Source organism: Dipodomys spectabilis, unplaced genomic scaffold, assembly GCF_019054845.1.
Source record: "Dipodomys spectabilis isolate Male_0828 unplaced genomic scaffold, ASM1905484v1 ptg000187l, whole genome shotgun sequence".
Lineage (NCBI taxonomy): Eukaryota > Metazoa > Chordata > Mammalia > Rodentia > Heteromyidae > Dipodomys > Dipodomys spectabilis.
In genome coordinates, this window is record NW_024870864.1 from 10445482 (window position 1) to 10460563 (window position 15082).

The 15082-nt window shown below is 42.6% G+C and overlaps 1 protein-coding gene across 2 annotated transcripts in view; it reads left to right on the plus strand.

Annotated features, from left to right (window-relative positions):
* The window catches only part of Nck2 (NCK adaptor protein 2), a 150347-nt gene that overhangs the window by 17085 nt on the left and 118180 nt on the right, over nucleotides 1-15082 (plus strand). The gene's annotated exons all lie outside the window — the stretch shown is intronic.

Consider the following 15082-nt stretch of genomic DNA (forward strand, 5'->3'; position numbering starts at 1 on the left):
GGTTGGCCTCTTTTAACTCCTGATTCTCATGTCTCTACCTCCTCCTAAATAGCTGCAATTAACAGGTATGCATCACCGTGACTGGCCCTCTCCTTTTCTTTCTTTTTTTTTTTTTTTTTGGGTCCGGTCGTGGGGCCTGAACTCTGAGCCTGGGCCCTGTCCCTCAGCTCTTCAGCTCAAAGCTAGCGCTCTACCACTTGAGTCACAGCACCACTTCCGGCTTTTTTCTTTTTGCTTATGTGGTGTTGAGGAATCGAACCCAGGGCCTCAGGCATGCAAGGCAAGCGCTCTACCACTGAGCCAACTTCCCAGCCCCCTCTCCTTTTCTTGAGTTTGATGGTTTCCCAGTCTTTCTAAACTTCAGTTTGCCATAATTAAAATTGGTGGTAGTATACTGTGTATATGTGTATTTTTATAACATCTGTTATATAGATGTGTGTGTATATGTATATGTAAATATATATACTCATATATTTAAAATAAGACTGTAATTTATTTATCAAAAAGTTCCAGAGATAGTCTAGAAGGTTCCCATAACTTTGTCATCTGACAGATGCAGGGCATTAATCATAATCCTGACTAATATGAATGCACCATTATTAACTAAGGCCCGTGTGTTAGTGGCCTTACTTAGTAGCTACATAAGTTCTTTTTTCTGTTCTAGGATCCTATCCAGGACCTCACATTTCATTTATCCTGATCTCCTAAACTCATCTGGTCTGTGACAGTTTCTCAAGATTTGCTAAACTTGGTAGTTTGGGACATTGGCCAGGTGTTTGGTAGGCTATCTCTTAAGTCATCAGATACTTTCTCATGACCAAAGGAGGGTTATGACCATAGAGGCAAAGTTCCATTCTTTTCACATCAAGGATACAGAATGTCAGCATGACTTGTCACTGCCAATGTTGACCATGTCCCTGTGAACCGAGGTAGTATTTGCAATGCTTCTCTACAATGAAGTTCATCTTTTCCTTTCTTCCCTCCTTTGTAGACATTGAGGAAAGTCATTTAGGCTGCCTGGAGTTAGGCTTCATCCCATGGAGGGATTATTTTCTGCTGTGGATCCTTGGAATTCTATGTGGAAGATTCCTCATAGGAGGATGTCCTTCCTGGTTGGGGAGGAAAGTTTTCCATGGAGGTTAAAAGGCATGGTAGCACAGACCCGTGGCACTCCAGTGGGTGAGGGGATAAGATGGTGTTGAGCATGGTGCTTCTAGAATGTGGCCCTGGGATATGCAAAGACCAAAATTCCTGAGACCTGCTTGGGACTACTGATTGGGTCTCCTGGGCCAGGAATTCTCTCTGTTGAACACATTCCACAGGTGGATCTATTGTCTGTAAAGTTGAGAACCTCAGTCATGCATTAACATTTGAGACCCTCCAACTCTTTGCTCCTACCTGTGGGGTCACTGGTGCTTGCTATGAACACATCTTTTTTGTGTGGCATACAGGCCAACAACTCCCATGACAAGTCTTGCCTCTCCTCCCATGGTTTTCACCGGCTCTGGGCAACCAATCCTTGGAGTGATCCCAGACTTTCCCATACCTTGTAGATACCACCACATCCCCAGTTGATGGTGTCATACTCTCAGTAGACAGAAACTACAGTGACAGCTGGGAGCTCTATTATGGAAATGCCTGAGCCAGGGTAGGGAAGCCCCTAAATGCCAGGCTTGTCTGCAAGTTGGAGCAGGTCAGAATCCTCCAGCAGATCTTCATGATTTCCAATGTGTCTGATGCATTATGCTTTGAAACAATCATGCAGCTCAAGCAACATCCTTGGTTGGAGTAGGAGGGCAATGGCCTTAAGTGGCTTTTGTGGCCTGGGACCTGGCTAATAACCTTTGTCTTGGTGCTCCCTGTGGAAGCTCTAGAGGATAATAGGGTTGGCACAGTGGTTTCAACCCAGCGCCAAGAGACCTGACATCATGGGATACAGAACTCCCATCTGTAGATATGGGCCAGAGTCTACCAAGAGCCTTACCCCAAGTTCTGTGATGTGCTTCAGGTATAGAGAAATGTTTCGAAGCTGTTTGGAGAAGAGTCTTGAAGGCCTCTTTTCAGAGAAGAGAGAGGGGGAGAGTGAGAGAGAGGGAGGGGGAGAGGGAGAGAGGGAGAGGGGGGAAGGGAGAAAGTATGCATTGAGGGGATTGATTAGTTAATCATCTGGAGTGCATAAAGGGTCATAGTTAAGGCTGGTAGCTAATTCCTATTTCCTGTCACCCTTCAGTAATGGTACCTCTTGAGAGTAGTGGTAGGAAGGTAGTGGGTGGGGGGACAAGAAGTACTGAATAATTCCTTAAAGAGGGAGCCCTTCCTTTCTAGTGGGGAGTAGGTAGACTTGATGGGAGTCCATAGACTTGGGCTAGACAAAGCTGATTATGCATATGTATATGTTTTCTTTTTTGTTGATGGTACTAGGGTTTGTTCCCATGTCCTTGAGCTTGCCAGGCTGGCACTCAAGCCACACCTCCAGCCCTACTTTTTACTGGTTAATAGGAGGTGTAATCTCACAGACATTTCTGCTTAGGTGACTTTAAATTGTGAGTCTCTAGATCTCAGCCTTCCGAGTAGCTAGAAATATGGGTGTGAGCCACCATTGACTCCTCAAATATTTCTTTTTTATGTTATATTAATAACTTAAATTGTCTAAAAGTAAAATTCATTTAAAACGTGGCAGTGGGGTGTTTCTGAGAAGGAGCCTCAAGGAGTTCTCACTTTGCTTTGGGAGAAAGGAGGCACGGCAGAGGATGGCAGGGCCTAGCCTAGACCACGTTGTCCCTCCCAGACTTCCCACAACCCAAACGTTCCCATATTCATGTTGCAAACTACTAGCACTGTGGGTTTTCACATGTACCTTACGTCATCAACCTGCTTAACACCTTCCCTTTTCATTCTTTCAGGTCCTCGAAAGATGTTTTTTTCAAAGGTACATTGCAGTGTCTTCCAGTGACACAAGTGAACCTATGACCTCCCCTTTCCCCCCTGCCTGAGACAGTCTACACAGGCTCTGCAGCAAAGTAACTCAAAACTGTTTGCCCAGCAAAACTCATTCCTGTGCTGCAGTATTTTGTCCACCATAAGAAGAGAAAAATCCCTTCTCCAAAAGAGAATCAAATAAGAACTCTGTTAAAGTTGGATAAAAGCCCAGTTATTGTCTTTGTAAATTTTAATTATTTACAATGTTGTGGCATGAAAATACATATTCTGTTTATTAGCTAACAGAAACCCTAATATAAATTTGTGTTTTGGGATCTATGGTTATTTAATATAATGGCAGTTGGGTTGGATTGTGGATTGGGGTTTAGAGGTTTGTAATGACTCCCACTATCAAGAAAATGTCAGGGACTTAAAAAAAAAACTCACACATTAAAGAATTTGGCTTTTTAGTTCTCAAGAGTATTAGGGAAAAGTGGCCCTTAGTGAGTTTGAGCATGCTTGCTATAAAATAGAAAGAAAATTGGGAAAAAAGACTTGATTCATGATGGTTCCCTGTGTGTGAAACAGAGAATACCAGCTGTCAGAAATGTTCACTTACAATAACGGAATGGAGAAGGTGCATTTTCAAAGGATTAATGTGGCAGGAGTAATAGCTGATATTTATTGGGCACTTCATGTAGCTGAGCATTTCATATGCTGTCTAATTCAATTTTACTCTACAGTCTTATGTGGCTGCCCTCTGCCCAGTTGAACAGATGAATTGACCAACTTGAAGAAGCTAAGCATCTTATCCAGACACAGTTTTGCTTTGGAGAGTTTTCATGTGTGTGTGTAGAAGATCCCTGTATTAGTGCTCCGTCCTGACCATGGCTGCTTTTGTCCCTGTGGTGTGCAGGTTAATGGGAACATGTGGGCAGGCATCCTTCATCCTTTCACTATACCAAAGCATCTCCAGTGGCTATGCCTTCTCTGTGACCATCTGAACACTTCATGGTTATCAATGACCACTGTTCCAGATGCATTCTTGCATGAACCTGCAGCTTGCTCTAGTGCGTCAGAGTTCAGCCCCTAACAAAACATGATGGAGTTGACTCAAAATGTGTCAGTCTGTTTTATCTGACTGAGAAAGGTGGAAGGGAAGGAGCAGAAGGGTCTTTGTCTTTTGGTTTGGTCTTCTCAATAGGCTGTGTAGCAATGCCATGTTTAAGACCTGAAAGTGTAAACAGAGTGCAGTTTTGTCAGCGCTCAGATTGCTGAGACACATCTTCCTGGCACTGCTACCTATTTATTTGATTTGTATGAGTGTGGCTTTTCTTGTAATGGTAAGGATTTTTTTTTTAAATCATATGGAATCCGTCAGGGATAGTGTGTGATCCTAGCCACAAGACCATGTTAATCTATGTATTGTTCCAGTGTTTTAATGTATGTTTTAGTGTATGTGCTGTCAAAGCAAGCACACTAGAGTAACTCTTCAGAGGCTTTTGCAAAAGAAGATTCTTTGTAATTTTGAGTTGGGCTCTAGTGCCTCACACCTGTAATCCTAGCTACTTATGAGGCAGAGATCTGAGGATTGAGGTAGAAAGTCAGCTCAGGTAGGAAAGTCTTTGAGAACCCATCTCTAATTAATTAGCCAAAAGCTGGACTGAAGGAGTGGTTTAGGTGGTAGAGTGACAACCTTGAGCAAACAAGCTGAGCAAGAGTGTGAGGTCCTGAGTTGAAGCCCCAGTACCAACAAAACAAAATGAAAAAAAACCCCACATTTCATGTTTGTCTTGTGTTTATAGCCATGTTATGTAATTTCATATTCTTGTCACTTGGATCCTTTTCTACACTTTATTAATAATCTTTATCATTTCTTTTTTTGGGTCTGGTCGTGGGGCCTGAACTCTGGGCCTGGGCACTGTCCCTTAGCTCTTCAGCTCAAGGCTAGCACTCTACCACTTGAGCCACAGCTCCACTTCCGGCTTTTTTCTTTCTGCTCATGTGGTGCTGAGGAATCGAACCCAGAGCCTCAGGCATGCAAGGCAAGCGCTCTACCACTGAGCCACCTTCCCAGCCCCATCTTACCATTTTTAATCTTGTGCCAAAAAGTAGAATGTTCATCCCTTGCAGAAAGTCTGTTGATTTGTCATTTAAATCTTTTCCGCGGCAGATAAGGTATCTGTGGGCATTTTCTGTTCTCTGATAGAATTATTTCCTTGACATAAACTCCTCAGAGATGACTGACCAGTTCATGATATGAACATCCTATGGCTTTTGATTTGTCTTTCCCTAATGTCCCTCCAAAAGGTTGTGCCAATTTTCAGGAGCATAGCAGTATCATTTTACCCAAACTGTTGCCTCTGGAAGTGAGAATATAAATGCCTCCAAACTACTCTGAGTTCATCTATTCCAGAGAACCCTGAGTGGTTAGAAAACAGTGTTGCTGCTGTTTTTAAACAAAGTGACTAGAATTTGAACACACTGTGACTACTGTGTCCTTTGAAATTGGCTTCCTCAGAAACAGTCCTCAGGTTTCAGGAACAGGGCTCCAGTCACTGACCTAGTACTACCTCAGGGTTGGACTAAGACCTACCCCACTGCTTTGGAGCAGTCTTGGCCTATGCTTCTAAGGGATTTCCTGACAGCAGACCGAATGTCTATGGTTGTAGCATTTCTTTTTTCTTTTCTGTTTTGTTAGGAAACTTTTCTCAGAAACCTTGCTTGGGATATAAAGTTGGCAGTGATTTTAATTACCATGTTTTAAATCACTGGTCAAATCTATCTAGGAATTCATTATTATCATTATTATTTTTAGTGCTATTATTATTGTTGTTATTGTTATTATTGTTGGTACCAGAGTTTGCTTCCTCAGTTTGCTTGTTTGGCTGAGACTCTACCACTTGAGCCACACCTCCAGCCTGGTTTTCTGCTGGTTATTCTGAAGATGGAGTCTTGAAGGCTTTTCTTCATTGAATTACAATCCTATGGATCTCAGCCTCCTGAGTTGTTAGGATTATCGGCATGAGCCACTGGCATCCAGCTGTATTAATTACTATTTTAATTGTTAATCTGTTCTCTAAAGACACTCAGAGTTCCTATTTCTTCCAAGTGTCACCTAATGATAGGATAATTTCTGAGAAATTCATCATTAGGTGATTTAGTTATGTTTGCACAAACAGCTACAGTATAGAAATACCAGATATCTGTGGTGCACACCTAGGTGATAGGGAATTATATGTATGTATGAATGCACCTGTCCATTCATGCATCCATCCATCCATCTATCCATCCATCCATCCGTCCATCCTAGGGCCATGAAATCAACATAAGATGAAATTAAGCAAAGGAGAACAAGAGGCAGTCAGGACATAGTCAATAGCTACATTGTAATCGATTAGAATTACCACTGTATATGTGACCCACATATACATATATATGTGGCCCACACCTGTTGTTTTTTTGGTCAGTTCAACTTGCCTGTAACAGGCTTGATAACCTGTTGAGGATGCTGTTTAGAAATGTCTATGTGTATGTCTTGTATAGGCACTTACAATTGCTACTTCTTGTATAATTAAGAACCCACAGGATCCATCCCAAACGACTCACAGAGACTTAGCAATAATTTGTGTATCTTTCAACTGCTAAATTTGTATTGATTTGTTACTCAGCAGCAGGGGAGTAACACAGTGCATACAACAAACTTGTTCCTCTTGCTCTGTGTTCACAATTTGTTTCTACAAAGCAGAACTCCCTAGTCATAGCTAGTTCTGTCATAGCTGAAGCTACTACACTACTTTTTTTGCAGTGTAACTTTAAAAAAGATCTGTAGAGGTCCTGAGCGAATGAAGAGGGAGGGTGTAAGTGTGTTGATGAGGAAAAGTACATGTGAAAAGCCACAGTGCTCGCTCGCAACATGAATATGGGAATGTGGGCAATCCCATCCTACCTGGCAAGTGTGGTGGGTTGTGGGAAGTCTGGGAGGAACAATAAGGTGAGAAGAACTTGATGTGTTTATTTTCCCTTTCTTACTTAGAGATTATTTTCTCAAGTACTACCTTCCCCTTCATATTGCTTGCCAAATACACTTCAGACTCCTGTATAGATGTGCAGGAAAATCCAGTGAGAAGTGTCTCTCCAGGTGCTTTGCCTTTTGTTTGCAAACGTTTTCACAAGGAGTGTATACCAACATTTTGTTTCCTCTGTACCATTTCTCTCTGTAGTTAGCTTTATGAATGAATATTCTGAAGACCTTCAGACTGGCGTAATGATGGCTTACTAGTGTAATCCATCTGCCTGCTGTCTTCTGAATGTTGGACTAAGGAAGGAGGAGGTAAAGTTGGTCCAAGAGAGAATGGGACATGCTCAAGTGTGACTGACTTCTGTCACCAGGTGTGTGATACCTGTATAGTGTGGCCAGACAGGCCATGTCACACACATGGTGTTGGGTGGCATGCAAATGAGTTTCTTCCCCTCTGCAGAACTTTGATAGTTCTGGCCCAGAAGGTCTGGCCCTTCTCTGTTTAATCATGGGTTCCATTCTATTCCCTTTAAATTTTGTTTATGTCACATACATTATTGACCCAAATGTCATTTATCATTCACTTAATAGCTCCAGTGACATTATCCTAGTAACTCTTATTTGTGATGTCTGATAAAAGAAGAAGCCTGACAGTGAGTTAACTTGGAGAATTTTATGTTCTTCATTGAATCTTGCTTTAACAGTAACCTAATCAGTGGTTTGTAAAAGGTCTCTTGAATAAATGTTATATTTTGGTACACTGATGATTGATACACTCATTTATTTTAGTATGCCTGTTTCTCTCTAGGGTGCAGAGCAGGGGCTGGCAAACCACCTCCCACAGGTTATATCCTGCTCCCTGTCTACCTTGTGGATTTGGCTTCACTAAAACACAGTCAGGCATATGTGTGTGTGTGTGTGTGTGTGTGTGTGTGTGTGTGTGTGTGTGTGTGTGTGTGTGTGTGTGTGTGTGTGTGTGTGTGTGTGTGTGTGTGTGTATTGTCTGTAGCTGCCTTTATGGTTTCATAGCTGATTTGAGGAGTTGTGACTGTGTGGCTGGCAAGTGCTGAAATACTATACTTACCAGGCTCTTCATGGAGGAAGTCTGCTGACCCTGGTGTTCGGGGAGGTGCAGGGGTACAGTTGGAAGCTGCTTAATTTGAGGCCTTGCCTAGATTTTGCTCCCATAAGGTCTCTGTGTCGTTTTCTAGGGCAGGATGGGGAGGCTGCCCTTTGCTGTGGGTTCAGTCAGGTGAAGTCATGGGAGATACTGGGTAGTTTCTGGCGTGATAAAAGCCTTTCAGAAATGTTCATTGCCCCCGCCTCTCCTTCCCCTCCCCCTGTCCCCAAGCTGGCTCTAATCCACGTGAATGTTTGAGGTATAAAATAGTTTCATTGCTTAGATTTTTAGAAATGAAAACATCTTAGCATATTATCTGGTGGGAATAGAATGCCAGCTACAAATATGAACAAAATAGGTGGCTTTCAGTTTCTTAGTAACCACATTTTTTTAAAAAAAGGGGAAAAATAGATTTGTTTTAGTGATGGTTTGATCAGCCCAACATAACCCAAATATATGCCAACATATATTTAATACAAGAAACTACTAATTTTATTTTTTGGTCCCATGTGTGTGTGTATTGTATCTAGTCACACAGCATAACTTGACAGGCCACATTCTGAGTACTTGGAAGCCATTTGTGGCCAGTGGACAATGACCACACTGGACAGTCTTGGAGGCTCTGGTATCAGCCAATGTCCTGCAGTTCATTTCTGACATTAGCTTCTCAGAGTTGGAACCGTTTTCACAAGGTTGTCCCCATCGGAGATGACAGTTGCAGGTTTTGGAATCTCCTATATTTCTGACCTATTTCCTGTAAGTTGGTGGTTCCCACAGCTAACCCATGTTCAATAACTTGCTAGGACAACTTTCTGAACTTAGAAAAACAACCTATTTTCTATTACTAGTTTGTTAGGCAATCTAAAAACTCAAGAACAGCCTGTAGAATGTGGGGGGTGGGTGGGAGGAGGCTGGGGAAGGGAGGTGCATTCCACTGGGCTCAGCAACCCTGGAACTTCCCAAGTCCCATTTTTTGAGTTGTATAATTAAATGGTCATCCCCTTTCTCTCCCAGTGGTGGTGTTGAGCACAGGGCAGGGCTTTCTGGTGATCATGCTTTATTGTTAGGCTGCCTAGGGACCTACCCAGTGTTCTCTTAAGGGTACAAAATGGGGGCTCATCATGAACAACAAAAGACACTTATTATCACTCAAGAAATCCCAAGGGGTTTAGGAACTCAGTACCAGAAATCAGGAACAAAGTCCAAAGACAGTTTTTATTGTGCTATGACAAGGCAGTCCTAGTGTGTAGCTTGCCAGTTCTCTATCCCCAGCTGGTAGAGTCCTATTTAAAACATGTCTCTTGAGTGAGCAGAGGTCTTCTTATTTTTACATTCTCTGCCCTCTGGCTGAGTAATCATGACTATCACTGTGCTGGTAACTCCCCCAGTTCTTGGTTAGCAGGAAGCAAATGGAGGGAAAATATAGTAACATTTCTAGGAAAGCTTAAGAGATACAAGATGTCCTCAAGGCGGCACACAAATTGTGACTCTGCTTACAATAATTTACAGAATAACTGGGTTGTGGGAGATAGGCTGTAGGTTTTCTGTGGATTGGAGTGTGGAGGTAAACTCACCACCCTGCTCACTGCCCCCTGGATGAATCAGATTTGACATCCCAAGCAGGTTCCAGAGATTTACGCCACTCTTGCTTTGAGGTACCTGTGGGTTATGGAGGGAGCCCATGGCATGAAATGTGTGTATCAATGCACTGTTGGTAACATTACTGTAGGAGAGAAGCCAGAGGAAAAAAAATAGGATTTTAGTTCTCAAGTCCTCAGTGTGGCTACGTTCTTCCTTGTATGATTCTAGTCCTCCCTTCTACTGCCACTCCTCTCTTAGCTCTGGGGATGGAACCCAGGCCCTGAGAATATTGAAATAAACCCCCAGTCTTGGGGTTTGTGGTATTTACAGGTTCTGGAATCTTCACAGATTCTGGAGTGTGTGTGTATCAGATCTTGACTTTGCCATTGTCTTTTTACTAGGGTTGATTACCTCTTGATATCTAAGTTGTCTTCACTGGAAATTACTTACATAGATTAAAATGAGTTAAAAAGGCAGGCAAGCTAGGACTAGGAAGGCTCACACTCACCTTAGTACTGTGAAGCCCTGGTTTCCATCTTTAGCATCACGAAGCAAAACAAAACACCCAAGCAAATGTGAGGAACAGCACCTGGCAAATGGCATTACTTAGGCATTTTTGCTTTTGATCTTATAATGTATAGCATTGACAAGTAAAGGAAAGGAGTATTTTAAGAGAGAAAGGCGGAAGAGAACCTTCATGAAACTGTGTAAGTAGAGCATGGTTGCTACAGGACTTCTAAGGCCAAGAGGTTTTAAAATAAGTTTTAATATTCTGAACATGGCTGAACATGGCTTTATATAGAGTACGTTAAAATTGATTTAAAGTTGAAGAACATGATTGAAATGCCCATGTGACTTCAGTTAGAGACACCCTTACTGGCTGTATCTAATGCAAAGATCTTAAAGGTTGATGTTTACATCTGGCCTTTGTTTTTACTTTTGTTTTTGCTAGTACTGGGGCGTGAACTCCAGGGCTGGGCACTTTTTTTTTTTTCACTCAATTCTAGTGCTCTACCACTTGAGCCACACCTTTACTTTTGGCTTTTTGGTAGTTAATTGTAGATAAGAGTCTCATGGACTTTGCTGCCTAGGCTGGCTTCGAACTGTAGTCCTCAGATCTCAGCCTTTTGAATGGCTAGGATTACAGGTGTGAGTCACCTGTGCCCAGTTGCATCTGGTTTTTGTCTTTCAGATAGATAGGTAATATACACATGTCTCTGATAAAACAGTACTCTTTTGTAAGAAGACCTGGAACTTAAAGTAAGCGATCATACTTAACGTGGGTACGTTTATATAAATGATCATATTTAAAGCAATTTCCTTAGCAGGAGGACTCTGTAGAATCTGTCACTTTTTTAGGTATACATTTGCTCTAGAAAGGCAATTTGTCTGTAACATGATTAGATCACAATTCAGCATCTATATGTGGTGGCACACCAGATTTTAGAGTCTATTATGTGGACACTGATAGTAACTCGAATTGTTTTTTATTATCTTATACTTAGGATTCTAGTGGGTTTAGAAAGATAATGTCAAAAATGTGGTTTAACTTAAATTGCTTTAGGTAATAGGTGAGGTCACAACTTTAGTCTCTAGTGTTGATTTTCATGTTACAATCAATAGCTCTCTGTTCTTCCCACTTTTTTCTTTATTTCTCCTCCCTCCTTCCCTCCCTCCCTCCCTCCTTCCCTCCGTCTCTCTCTCTCTCTGTCTGTCTCTCTCACTGTGTACATATATGCTCACCTGAGCAGGTACTGGGGCTTGAACTCAGGGTCTAGGCGCTGTCCCTTAGCTTTTTTTTTTTTGCTTAAGGCTGGCACTAAACCACTTAAGTTACTCTACCACTTGTTTTTCTGGCTTTTTTTTTTTTTTTTTTTGCTTGTTAGTGGGTGGTAAGAATCAGGGACTTTCCTGCTTGGTCCAGCATCAACTTTTGATCTCTAGATCTCAACCTCCTGAGTAGGTAGGATATTAGGTGTGAGTCACCAGTAGCGCTGTCTCACACCTTTTTTATTCTGGGTTTCTTGCCAGAAGCTTGCCAGCTAATTTGGACAAATATTTTAGGAGTATTTCTCATTCTTACTATGTTCTTTCAGTAGAAACTAATCTTTGTGGGCTGGGAAGGTGGCTCAGTGGTAGAGCGCTTGCCTTGCATGCCTGAGGCCCTGGGTTCGATTCCTCAGCACCACATAAGCAAAAAGAAAAAAGCCGGAAGTGGCGCTGTGGCTCAAGTGGTAGAGCGCTAGCCTTGAGCTGAAGAGCTCAAGGGACAGCACCCAGGCCCAGAGTTCAGGCCCCACGACCGGACCAAAAAAAAAAAAAAAAAAGAAACTAATCTTTGTTTCTTATAACCAAAAGACATTTTTTTATTTAAGGCTAATGTTCAATAGAGATTGAGTCCATATATTTTTCTAGAATAAGCTTATGGGCCACTGAAAGTGGTTCCTGATCTTTTCTTGTTGACACAAAAGCTCTTCTGCTCTTAAAGCCTTTCATTCCTTGATGAAGCCCTGTGTATTTTCCCTACAGCTATTTCCCGGAGCTTCCCCAGGCTGACTTCTTCCTTCACAGGAAGGAAGTAATTTTCTGTGGAAATGGCCTGGATCTTCCATAATATTAACTACCACTCTGGCCTATAGCTTGCCTCCTTCTGGGACCCTGCTGGGGCTGAAGGAGCAGGGCTTGGGGCAGGGCTTGTGACTTGGCCTCGGTGAATAATCTCAAGGGTGGACAGGATGGAGTCTGGGGGGAGGTTCAAGTGATTTCTTTCCATATCTTCCCAGCATTCTCTCATGGGAATGCTTGATCTCTGGCCCTCAATTTGAGAAGCATGGTCTTTAAACTTAGACAGTTGACTTTGACTTTCTCAAGGCTCAGTGAAACAGGCGCTTATTTACTTGGTCCCAAAGGAGCGCTTCCAGCCCTTGCAATGACTAGAACTGAGCATCCTGCCATCTGCTGTGCGTTTAGTTAGTATAAAGCCTAGAGAAAGGAGAATGAATACTCCTTTCTTTCCTTCCTGGGAACATAGGCTTTGCTCTGGGCTTCATGGTAGCTCCTTCCTCCTCCTGTTCAGCGCTGGGCTTTGCCTTATGTTTTGGTTACATAGTTGAGTCAAGACTTGCATGTCACTCCCACTAGCTCAGCTTATCACCATGAATGTAGCAGATACAGAGAGCACAATGGCAAAAATACATGGCCTCTGACAGTGACCTTGGAGCCAGAGTTCTCCCCACCCACTCTGCATCCTGGGTGGCCGTGCCCACCTTCCTGGTCCCTCCGCCCTCAGCCCACATGTCCTGCCTGGCACCTTCCTTCCTTTTAGATACTGCCAGGAGCTTTCATCTGTCCTTTCCACATGAACAAATGCAGTTGTTCCTTGGTTCCTTTGACACTGGGTCCCTCTTTGTCCCTCTGTCTCCCTTTCAGTTGAGCGTGAAGGTTTGATCTGTCTTCTGCACCTTCCTCACAGCAGTGCTGCAGTGTGGAATGCCTCCTCATTTCCCACATCCTCTGGGCATTTCCATTTGTGCTGCCTTTGGAATCTAGGAACCTACTGGGCAGGTAACCTTCAGCAGAAAGACACCCATGCTAACTTGTCATCTGTGCATCTACAAGTAAGAAAATCTTTTCTTCCCATTTCCCAGGTCCTACTGTAGCACTTAATAGAAGCTGTGGCCATCACTTTCTATACATCCAATTAATCTGAGACTGAAAATGTCATGTTGTTGCTGATGTGTAATGTGTCATATGATTGTGTGTGTGGAACATACACAGACTTTTTTCTTGTGTTTATCCCCATGAACAATCCAGTATAGCTCTTATCCACATGGCACTTACATTGTGTTAGGTCTTCTAAGTCATCTAGAGATGATTGGAAGTATGTAGGAGATGTGCAAACACTACATCATCTTTTTTTTTTTTGTCAGTTGTGGGGTTTGAACTCTGGGCTTGGGCACTGTCCCTGTGCTCTTCAGCTCAAGGCAAGTGCTCTACCACTTGAGCCACAGCACCACTTCCGGTTTTCTAGTGGTTTATTGGAGATAAGAGTCTCACAGATTTTCTTGCCCGGGCTGGCTTTGAACCTCGATTCTCAGATCTCAGCCTCCTGAGTAGCTAGGATTACAGGTGTGAGCCACTGGTACTCAGCTACTACATCATCTTATATAGAAGACTTGGTCTGATGTTTTGGTAATTGGGAAGAGCAGGGGTTCCCTGGAAAAAAACTTCTGTGGAGATCAAGGGACAACAGTGTCTAAAGTCTCTTTTTGAATTGTATGTCTAGCTAAATAAATATAGCCAGGGAAATTTTACATGGATTCCAGTTGAAAAAATGCTTCCCAGAATCATTACCAGATGAGTCATTTAGAAATCAAGTCATGCCATGTCATTTGAGTACCTTGTCATCTGATGCTAACTCGATTTTGTGAAAAAGTCGTTACAAATGTGACAGTTGATGAGGGCTGGTGTTTATGTGCTAGGCCTGCTCTAAGTAATCTATACTATGTGTGGCATGTGTGTGCTTCCCTGATGATAACTTCGCTGTTTCTATGTGAATTTCTAACTTTTCAAGATGGGGATTTTTAAATTACAGTTTTCCAAAGCCTATGTGCCCATCACGAGATGTGAGTATGCCTGAACTCAGTGCCAAACTAGCTTCATCTTCACCTCCCCATCCAGTCACTTTCTTGTGTTCCCAACTGAGTTACTTAAAGCAAATAGCGTCTGTATGCCATGTAATCTTCCCTCCCTCCTTCCCCTCCCACTCCCCTCCCTCCCTCCTTCCTTCCTTTTGTGCTAATACTGGAACTTGAATTCTGGACCTGGGCGCTCTCCCTAAGCTTTTTCATTCAAGGCTGTTTTGCTCTACCCCTTGAGCTACAGCTTCATTTCCAGCTTTTGGTGATTAATTGGAGATAAGAGTCTTACAAGTTTTCTTGCCTGGGCTGGCTTTAAACCACAGTCCTCGCATCTCTGTTTCCTGAGTAGCTAGGATTATAGGCAAGAGCCACCCCTGCCTGGCTCATAATTTCTTGATATTATTATTGTTGGTGGTACTGCAGATTGAACTCAGCCTCACACTTATTAAGAAGGCCTTTTATCATTTAAACTATGCCTTTAGCTGCTGTTGTTTGCATGTGTGTGTGTGTGTGTGTGTGTGTGTGTGTGTGTGTGTGTGTTTGTGTGTTTGTGTTTGTGTTTGTGCCCGCCCAGGGGCTTGAACTCCAGGCCTGGGTGTGGTCCCTGAACTCTTTGCTCAAGATTAGTGCTCTACCATTTGAGTCACAGTTTCACTTCCAGCTTTTTTTTTTTTTCCAGTGAAACAGTATTTAATAATTCCATTAAGATACAACAGTGTATTTTATTCTTATAATGGCAATGTTAGTAAGTTTAAGGCATCTTAGGTAAGAATAAAAATTTGACCAAAGCTTAAGACAGTC